The sequence below is a fragment of the Haemaphysalis longicornis genome, unplaced genomic scaffold (assembly GCF_048455015.1).
Source record: "Haemaphysalis longicornis isolate Haplotype H1 unplaced genomic scaffold, Haemaphysalis longicornis Haplotype H1 scaffold_7, whole genome shotgun sequence".
NCBI classification, from domain to species: Eukaryota; Metazoa; Arthropoda; class Arachnida; order Ixodida; family Ixodidae; genus Haemaphysalis; species Haemaphysalis longicornis.
In genome coordinates this window covers 68129133-68138803 of record NW_027526422.1, presented here as the reverse complement: position 1 = coordinate 68138803, position 9671 = coordinate 68129133, and positions in this window count along the sequence as shown.

Sequence of the window (9671 nt, the reverse complement as noted above, 5' to 3'; positions counted from 1 at the left end):
GTGTATGATATTTCTGCACAGTGCCACCCCAAAACACACGGACATAACTTATACACGAGCAACAATTTACTAAACACAGTTGAAATCGACGTGTTTCACTTTCTTTGATCGAACAAGTTTCGTCCCCGGAACAATTTTTAGGTTTTTGTAAGAGACGTGTTGTCCGAGAGTGGCGCATGATTAACATGCGGTGATCATTTAGACTTTGAAATGTCGATGCATTTAAAGGCAAGCTTGGTTACACGTCTTCGTGTTTGTGCAGATCCCGACACGTATACTGAGATATAATATCCTCGTTCCCATGAACAGAAGGTTACAATATTTGTCCCTAGGCTTCTCGAACGAAAAATAAAGATCATTGAACGGTCACTCACTCATGAACTGCTTGAAAAAATGACGTACAATAAAAACGTTACTTTAGGAAAGGTTGTTTCGTCTTTGTTTTCGAGATTCAGTTGAAAAGATAATGGTACCTTTTGCTTCAGTTATTGTGTTTTCAGTGCTTTTACGTTTTGATGTCACATCAACAGAAAAAACACCATGTGCGTATGTACGATTAAATATAGCGCACAAAGATTTATTCCCATGGGTACCCTGCTGTATTGGGAATCCATAATATGCACAGCCCTAAAGTAGGCAAAGGAGAAACAGACGTCACAAAATGACCTAACGAATTTCGTACAAGTGACAGATCTTTACCACTTCATACTAGAGTATCAGAAGGAAGTAAACATGAACTTTATAAAGTGCTTCGTAGAAAATTTAGGTCAAAATAGACAGATATCACCCTGTAAAAAGCCGTTTGACAACGCACTAAATTGTGTATAATAGCTGATATTGTCTTGATACCAAGTTCTGTGCGCAAAAAGTTGCAGGCCAGTCGGTTGCGAATAGAAGAGAAAATAAAGTTGTATGGCATAATTTGTTCGATATTTTTTTGGACGTTTATGGGTGTTTTTGCATCGTTGAATATTGTGTTTATGCCACGAATAAACGAATGTCCAGTACATGATTTTGCTGGGGATTTCAGTCTGCGCTGTGGCGTTACGCAACGCAACCATGACGTCTTGTTTGGCTGAGTTCTAGAGCGTATATCTGGTCGTTGAGGTCGTATCTACGGTGCTGTAATTTTACCAACTTGCTTTGTGGGCGGCCTCGATAACTCAGTTGAGTAAATTGAAGTGAATCACCCAATTGTTTAGGGCGTGCCGATTTCACTGAAACTGATGCTGAAAGGCTTACCACAAAATTTTTAGAAACTTCTGCGACATTTTATGCAAAATACGTTCCATTCAAGGCCTATAAACCAATAGGGAAAATCAGAAAACCCTGGATTATCCGGGATCGTATGCGCATGATAAAAGAATAAAAATAGGATCTATCATTCGTTTCTGCGGACACACTCAAAGTTAACGCTGAAGAAATTTGAGAAAAGGTGCAATCGACTCAATGCTCAACTTAGACGAGCTAAAATAGGGTATGGCGAGCACTTGTTCATTGATAGCACTCTAAAGGGCCTTGACGCGGAATGTAAACTGATAGACGGTATCGTGGGTCGAAATAAAAGCAACTCGTCCCCCAAGCTATTAAAAGCGAACTCTCATGAGCTCCCTGGCACAGCGCTCACAAATATATTTGAATCAGTACCTGTTAAATATTATTCCTCCTGATAATAGCCCAGCCCCACTTACTCAGCGTTATAGTTCTTTCGACAGGTTATTTCTCCTTCCTACGGATGAGTGCGAAGTTATTAACACAGTCATCAGCCTTTAAAATAGCAAACCGTTGGATGCAGACGACTTCCAAATAAAGCCAATTAAATATGTCTTGAGACACACCGCTCATCCACTGGATCACATTTTTAATCTAGCGCTCTCCGCAGGGAAATTTCCAAATGGAATGAAAACTGCCAGGGTCCCCGTTATTTATGAACGAGGTGACCACAATTGTGCTGCTAATTACAGAACCATATCGGTGATTCCTGCTTTTTCAAAGGGACTGGCAAAAATTATATGTTTCCGTGTGGCAAAATATTTTATCTTAAATAATATCATATCCGACTTCCAGTTTGAAGCAGATCTACCGAAGCTGCATTATTAGTTATCGAAGAACGTATTTGAGATGGTATCAACAGCAACTTGTTCTCAATCAGTGTTTTTATTGATTTCAGCAAAGGGTTTGATTGTCTTAATCCCAAAATTTTTCTAAACAAACTCTCCTCTTAAGGAATTCGTGGCATGCCGTTATAATTACTAGAGCCATACTTAAGTAAGAGAAGCCAATATGTTTGCATTAGTAACCAGAAATCTAATTTTCAGCCAATAAGTTCTGGTGCACCCAAGGAAGTGTCCTGGGTCTATTGTTGCTCATCAGGTACATCAACGACATAGTTGATATTGGTGAAGGCGCAAATTATGTAACATATGCTGGTAATAACTCTGGAGTCTTTATCGTTCCGACCAAGTGTTCCCATGATTACAGCGAACGCTGGAGCTTTTTTTTGGCTAAACCTCGCCAATCGGCCTAAGTTGGTATGCTTGGCTTGAAAAACAGCCGCCGGGGGCGCTGGGCAGTCGCCGCGAGGCACGAACACACGCACGCTAGGCATTTTCTCGCTATTTTTATCTGCGGACACCAAAAATAGCAATTTGATAAACAGCTTGGTTGTTAAAACTTTTGGTTGTTTGTGGTGCAGCATCCAGATCACGCTTTTTACTTGCGGTGAAGGTTAAGCTTCAGTTTTATTCCGCATGATTTCACTCACAACAGAATTTCCGTTGCTTAGTGTACAGCAATACAACTAATGCAACACGAAAATTTGCCGCCCCCAGAAAACAAAAATGGTTTGGCTGATAGCAAATATTGAACGACTCCATACAACACAGGATGCATTCAAATGACATAATACAATTAAAATAGACCACACTTATACATTTGGCCATATTCACACCTACTATTTTTCTTCACTACGTATCAGAAATTACCTAACCTTATTGGCTGGCTTACAATTTCCAATATAAACACAAGACGTCATGACGTCTGGAAAACACCTTATTTCTGTACCAATTATAAACTAGTAACTACCTTGGCCCATAACATTCTGTCGGTTTTGAATAAGTAACAAAGCCTAGCCAAACTCTCACAGAAACAATTCCGACAGTATTTTTCAGATTTTAGTGTAACACCCTTTTGATTACTTCTATTTACATAATTTGAGATCTGTGGTGAATAAAGTTTGGCAGTTGTGTTTTGAATGACCTCCAGAAAATGTTATTCTCATCTTGTTGTCTGTCTTTTGTGCACCTTTTGTAAAGTATTGTTAATTTTGGAAAATGTGTTAACAATTTCTTTGTTTTAATGTGTAATGCTATTTTGCTATGTTCAAGTGTAAACTTGTATTTTTGCTATTATATATGCTCCTTGCTCAGCCTTGTAGTGGTTTCTTGGGTGCCGCCAAGCTCTTTATGCAGCTTTTACCCCGGAAAGCCAGCAGTTTTATCGCGAAATAGAAACAGAATTGTACGGAATTGAATTTTAGAGGCGTCAGTTTAATCACGACGCATTCCAATGTTTAGTGAACAGCTTAAAAGGGCAAGCCGGGTAAGATGAGAAGAAATGCAGGAGAAACAGACCAAAGCGCTCAGGTGGTTTCTTTCACCAAGGTTGGCAATATCTACGGGATAAATTTAGGTATGAAGTGCATAAGTTAAAAAATGCCTAAGAAAATGAAGTTTCACGCTTATAGAAAACTTAGTGTTTTAACAAAACTATTGTTTTCGCAGTAGCACGCAACTTTTAGATTCGGTTATCAACCAGGACAAGTAGAAATGGAACACTCCTCTGTGGTCTACTATGCCAAGATCGTTGAAATGCTTCTTGCATTGACAATAACGTCAGGATTCCCTATAGTATGTATTTGTTTTGAACTTGTGGGGGCAAAGCTCCAACCGGGGCGAGGAGGCGCTAGCTACGTCCTCCTAGTGGGGAGAGGGCAATCCTCGCGCGCCTCCCTCCTTTCCCTACGAGGGAACGGGGGATGCGAGCAGGAGACTCCCCCAGAGCATCACCTTTTTGGAATCGCCTGGCCTGATAACGGTCATAGCCGATAGATGACCCCGCAGGCACACACCATCCGCTCAATAATCCTCCCGAGGCGATTCCTGGTTAGCCAATTGACCCTTTGTTGAGCCCGCTATGTGAGTGAGAGAACGCATGTTTCTTATTGTGAATTCTTTGCTCGGTTTTGTTAAAGTTTGCGCGTTGTGTACACGCGTGAAGCTGTTCGTATTGCCGTTCGTACATTTGTTTTAGGAATGGTGCATTTTTTGTCTATAGTCACGAATACCCTGTGCAGAGTAGTGTAAAAAATTAGTTTTGAAAACGAAAAAAAAAGGGACGAGACATGGCTGTTTCATTGGCCGTAGAGGGGGATCTCCGCACTGTTGCTAGGCCGCCTGTTTCCCCTCCTGTGGTTCTTGGAAATTCCGAGGGTGGTTTAGTTTGTATTTTGTTTTGGTTTTCTCCGTGGTAGGGAGACGCGGGTTAGAGCAGTAACGTTGGGTTAGAGAGGGTGATGGCCTCGTTGCTTGGGCGACTCTGTACTGTGCTTTCCCTCAGCCCCTCGTTTCGTGTCGCCACCGCGATCCGGCTCGGCCTTGCGTGGACGAGGCAGGGGAGATCGGGAGAGTCGATTGTCCGCGTAATAAACCCCTGTACTATGGAAGCTATCGCTTCCATGTGAAGTGACTGACGACGTACACGCGCGGAGAGAGTCGCGGCTCGCTCTCGAACCCGTTGTGAGCAGAGTCTCTCGGCAGGGCAGCTCGGTGCTGCGTGACAGCCATGAGAATAGCGACGGCGCGTTATTCTATTCTATTCTATTGTATTCCTTCGTACTAATGGCAAGGATTACGGATAGGATATGCCCACGAACTAGATGCCTATAAACGTTCACACAAACCTGGGCCTTCAGACAGCCAAGCAAGGGCTTTTGTAGACACCTGGGGCAGAGTTTGTGACCAAAAGCAGTCTTTAATGTAAACGGGTGGGTGTTAAAATTGCTGAGATTTGTTGAAAGGTGTAGACAGCCATGAATGACGTCTTGTTTACTCTAATGTTCCTCTCCTTTATTGTGAGTCTCCGAGAGCAGTCTCCATTGAATGCGCGCGTCGATTTTCTAAAATGGCAAAATACACTTCCTCCGGTCATTCGCGTCTCTTGAGAGTAGTTTGTTACGCAAGGGACGCCGGCGCCTTAAAGGTGTTGCTAATTTGATCCCAGCAAGCCAAAGTTAGCCCAGCTTGTAAGCTCTATAAAACACAAAACTTCCAAAGATGTCGATGATGGACTCCAAACTACCAAATTTGTCAGCCACCTAATGCAATAAACATATCTTTATCCAAAAAATTGTTTCCCATCGAAGCCGTTGACAACCTATCTCCAGTGTGTAGGTGTCAGCGGTAATACAACAAGCACTTCATGCGTTATCTGGGCATCTTCTCTTACAAGTTTCCAGTCAGCTGTCACTTCGCTAGAGCTCTGTAATTCTTATTTAAAATCGTTTTCCATGTCTCGATCTCTGAACAAACCTGTCTTACTATGCATCTCTATTTTATTCCAGTAGTATGTGGTCGGTCTAATATGGGAAACTCCTCTTTCCATGTTGTTACTGTGGTCAGTTTGTCTTATATCTGAACATGGATTGCATTGCCTTAAATGAACAAAAACTTTTACAGGAAAACCCCTTTAATTCGGATTTCACGGGACCGGAAGAATGTCCGAATTAACCGAGGGTCCGAATTATCGCGAGTACGATCAAGACACTTGGAAATGTTTCTGCGACCATGGGATTTTCCTTTCTTATTGTAGTCAGTGACCGCGGTTTGCTTCGCGGAGGAAATGTGTGAAGAAATCCCAATTTTGCGAAGTTCCTGTAGGTGGCTTAGTCCGCGCACACCGCCCGAGGAAACCATGCAGATTTCTTCCAAACGGCAAAGCACGCGCAGCCTCGGTGATTGTGTGGCGTGGATGTTCGTCTGAATCGCTTGGGTCCTCGTCAGCGGATTCCCATTCGCCATCCAAGACCTCGGCGAGGATATCGCTTTCTGTTACTCTACGTACACCAGCGCTGTGTGTTTCTTTTTTTGTGTGTGCCTCCGAGATTCAAAGCTCATTCGTACCTCGTTTTAAATCTCCACGTCCAAGATTCGATGTCGAAGTTGTTTAGGTGCGCAGTCGATTTTGGCGGCGAATCCGAATTTATATCCGAAGCGCGACCTCGGCTGAATTCACTGCTGCTTCCCTGTCGCGACCCGACTTAAGGCGGGAGTTCGGATTAACCGAAGCGTGGTCGAATCCGTGCGAATTAAAGGGAGTTTTTACTGATAGAACAATGCACATTCTGGGAGGGACCAGATGGTGCTTCTGAATCAACCGAAGATCCGAATTGAAGAGGTTGGAGTAATGAGTTTTAACTGTATATCCCCACCGAAATTCGTGCAGACAAGGAATTTCCGCAGAATGCTTTTGTTTTTACCTCATTATGTCTGTATCATTTTTTAGCCTCACAGTAGATGGGTTCTCACATTTTTATAAACAGTCGGGGCTCGTTAATTCGAGCTTGCTCAATTCTAACTTCTGGTTTATTCGAAGTGAAGCTGCGGTCCGGGAAAAGTTACGTGTATTTAAATAGCTTTCGTGAATTCGAACTTCTAATTCTAACAAATTTTCTGGGCCCTTTGAGTTCGAATTTACGAGGTTCGACTGTATATTTATTCTGTATCCAGAGCTAAACTTATGTACACAGTATACCATTGGAACACACCTGGTGCTCCTAACGGGCCCTGAAAAGAAAATAAATAAAAGTTACCTTTGATCGCAGTTGTGTTTGTCTTTGTGAGTTAAGCTTAACAAAATAGTACTATTTAGGGAAATTTTATACTCTTATTGAATACGTCACTATGTAAAAATAGAAAAGACACTTCGCCAGCAGCTACGATCGCATTTAGACGTCATGGATTACGTTTCTAGACGGGCGAAATGATCGTGCACGTATGTGGGTTTGCCGACACTAATACCTGGCGAAAACTTTACTGGTAGGTTTCTTTGAGAGGGATGACCAAAACCGAGTTGGTGGACAAATGTCATCCATGCGTCCTGCGGGGTAAGCCTGCTTTGTAATTGAGCGACAATTATTTGCGCAAAGGGAATAAAAATTAATCCCTAATGTCCAAGTTTCTGAGCAACCCTAAAATTACTGCCCCTACTTAACCAATGACAATTTTCGAGAAGAAAACTCTTTTTAGATATTTCACGCCATTCTTCGACCATTCAATTTTGAAGAGGCAACTTTACAGCACAATACATTACATAAGCCTGTTTGAGTTATTGGGCCGGTGGTTATAAAAGAAAATAACCAGGAGGGAATAAATACACTTACGTATTTTTGATATGCAAATCACTGCCAAATAAAAATGAATAGGTTAGACTTATTCTCGCAAACTACTGCGATATTGAGCATGTCCGAGCGTGCAGCTACTGCACATTTTGTCTCATTCGCTGCTTTTGCAAGTATTTTCCTTTGTGTGGCACGTGTGCTGCCAGATTGGCTGGTACCAGAGACAAGGCAACTCTGGATGCCTTGAGCGCAGCTGCCTCAATTCGTTCATAAAAGAACAGCTTTTCCGAACTCAACACCAGCAAGTGGGGTCATGCGTAACTTGAATGCATAGTAGAAGATATTTAGAAAAATAGCACCATAAAATTAACTGCGGACAGTGTACCGCCACAGATAAACGTCACAACCTTATTCCCGACTGAGGTAGAAAGAACATTTTAATCGCACAGGTTTGGCGGCACTGGTCTTCTTCTCTTATGCTACATCGGAGTTTTCCACGTAATGAACTCCACTCCAGCACGTGCCTTCCTCCTATGCCAGGGCAACCCGCATTCTCAGCATTTTTGTAGCCGGTCGTTATGCTGGCTATAGGAAGAGGAGGAAGCTGAACTAGAACATGGACCCATAGGATCATTCAGAATTACTTTTTAGATTTAAGATTTAGAACAGAGTTCTTGGAGGATTGCTTAAGGAAGGCAAACAATACGTTTGCCCGATGGCGTATCTAAGGAGAGGGATAAATCATTTAATGGGAATAGCGACATTCAAGGGGACCACAAAATTATTTATAACCTGCCAAAAAGAGAGTACGTAAGACGGTTGGTTGGAGGAACTGACGGGTTGCAAATAAATGGAGAGTATTTGATCCAATCTAATTATGGACATCACGGCGCCTCGTTCAATGATTCCGAAGAATACCTGCAAGAAGTTATCCAGAAGAGGTATTCGCAAAGCTCGGGCGCAGCATTACAGAAACATTAAAGGCCGTACACCTTTTTTATTTTATGACGAAAGCATTAAGGGGAACATTCAGCGGGACACCCTCTCTACGGTAGCAGAGACACGGCTCCTGAAATGGCTGGCAAAAGGAAAAATTGAGCAGTTGAGTTGTAAAGAGAGAAACAGCAAGTCATCGCGCTTAGAGCCTTGGAAGCAGCGGGGGATCGCGGTCGTCTGGACCGGGAAGGCTCAACTCACCCCCATTATCCCCATTTCAATTCAATAAATGTTTATTACTACTACTACTTGCACCGAATAGGAATGGTACTCAAGGCATACTGAATGCTAATTTAGCAAACATTTCCGACCAACGAAACGTTGATCACTTCGACTTGGAGAGCGTCGATGTCCAGAACACGGAGCTCGCCTGACGGTGCTTGAAATGTGGTTAGGCTTAAAGTTCAGGTAATTTATGTCGGAGCTGAATTTAGGCCTAACCACATTGCGGCTCAGGTGGCTTGGCCAGGGACTATGACAACTTCCTTCAGTAGCCCATGGATGTCTCGCGCATTCCCATTTGGCAGCGACGCCTCACATATCCGTTAAATGGGATTAGCCTATGATAATTACAGAGCAATAATATATGTCAGCGTGTTTTTGTGGTGGTAGTGTTCTATTTGAAACGACAGTTACGCTCCTGGGAAGAGATATTCGCTTTTAAAATGCGATGCTTAAAGGAGCCATGAAGAGAAAACACAAGTTTGGTTCATTCGAAAGATTGCCTCGTTAGAACCATAACGACACCACTTATAACGCAAACTTCGCTCAAATAAGCTACATAATTAGGAAAAAAGGAAATGACCATGCGACCCACCAGCTCATTTTCCGCAACAGAACCTGTGATATCACTTGGGAATGCTCTGCGATTGGCGGAGGCCGGCAAAAGCAAACGCATGTTAGGCAGGGCTTACAGTTTGCATAGCGAGCTAAATGCCCGTGAAACATACTGCACATTCTTTTTATGACAAAGAACGGTGGAGTAAACGGTTGAAGGTCCGAACGAACTCGCAAGCGTGTGCGCCAATGCGTACGAAACTAGCGCCGGCCGAGCTCGACATCTCGCCGTCGCGCAGACGAATTTTCGGGTTCGAGGCTCTTCGGGGCCAACGAACCGTTCCAGCACGCACAGCCGCGACCTTGCTTCGTATCGTAATCCCTGCACAGGAGGTTGGCCGTCATATCGCCAACCAGCAAAGGTAAAAATAGAAACGAGGGGAGTAAGGAACAGCAAGAAGCGACGAGATAGTGCCAGTCGTCGCGTAAGTTTCGAATGGTG